The sequence below is a fragment of the Asparagus officinalis genome, chromosome 9 (genome assembly GCF_001876935.1).
Source record: "Asparagus officinalis chromosome 9, Aspof.V1, whole genome shotgun sequence".
Lineage (NCBI taxonomy): Eukaryota > Viridiplantae > Streptophyta > Magnoliopsida > Asparagales > Asparagaceae > Asparagus > Asparagus officinalis.
The window spans coordinates 19,150,798-19,152,000 of record NC_033802.1 but is presented as its reverse complement, the minus strand read 5'-3'; positions in this window follow the sequence as shown (position 1 = coordinate 19,152,000).

The window sequence follows — 1,203 nt, the reverse complement described above, 5'->3', positions numbered from 1 at the left end:
GCCACGTCATACTTGAAAATAAAATCAAATCATATAGAGGTTCTCAAATCTAGTGACTACAAATTTGTTTCTTATTTCATATTGATTCAATATTCTTTGCATTGAGTTTTTGACTGTTTGTACTCTTTTCTAACTATTACCATCATTTTCTTTTTTTTTAAAATTTAATAACCCAATTCGGAATTAAACTCAATATCGTGGGAGCTATATTCACGAGTACAAAGATACCCAGCTCCAACGAGTGATTGGAACCGTTGGGGCAAATTTTACTAGCACCAACAGTTTAACCCGTTGAGTCTCTTGACGACGAAATAGGTTGGGAAGTTGGGGTTTGGATTTTTTTGGTAGAGAGAGAACGGTGAGGGGGGGGTGAGGGGAGAGTGGGTCAGGGGTATTTTTTGTGAAGGGAAAAAATCTTTTCTCATATGGTTTCTAAAAATTTACAGGCTCAACGGCATGCTTTAAACTGTTGGTGCTAGGTAAAATTTGCCCACGGTCCAATCATCGTTGGAGCTGGGTATCTTTGTACTCGTGATAATAGCTCCCGATATTGGTTTAATTCCGAATTGTTATTAAATTTTAAAAAAAAGGAAAATGTGGGATGGGGTAATAGTTAGAAAGAGTACAACAGTCAAAAACTCAATGGCAAAGAATATTGAATCAATATGAATAGAAACCAAATTTGTGTACATAGATTGAGAACCTCTTAATATGTATTTGATTTATTTATCAAGTAGTGACTGCACCCCTCGAACTCATCTTGTATAATACCTCCCCTTTTTTTTCCCTCCCATCCTCATGCTTCCCGTTCAATTTCATTCTTCTCACGTCTCAAAAAACAGATTCAAAAAGGAAGAGAGGGGTATAATGGCTCTAAATTTTGAGACACCCAAACATCACGCCAATGACACCTCATCTCCTCCATGCTCCCATCACCTCCAATATTCAATACTTCCTCAATCAAACTGACAAGACGCCACCTCAGGGTCCTAAACACACGCCAAACCGGCCCACCATGATCGAACTCTCAACAAAATAACACCAAGTCACATCCGGGCCCCGGAAGTCTTGCTAGCGCATTTGGCCCATCGCGGCAGCGGGAGAAGTCACTCTTGATTGACCATCCTTAGCGAGATCTCTCTTGAGTCTCTTGACGACGAAATAGGTTGGGAAGTTGGGGTTTGGATTTTTTTGGTAGAGAGA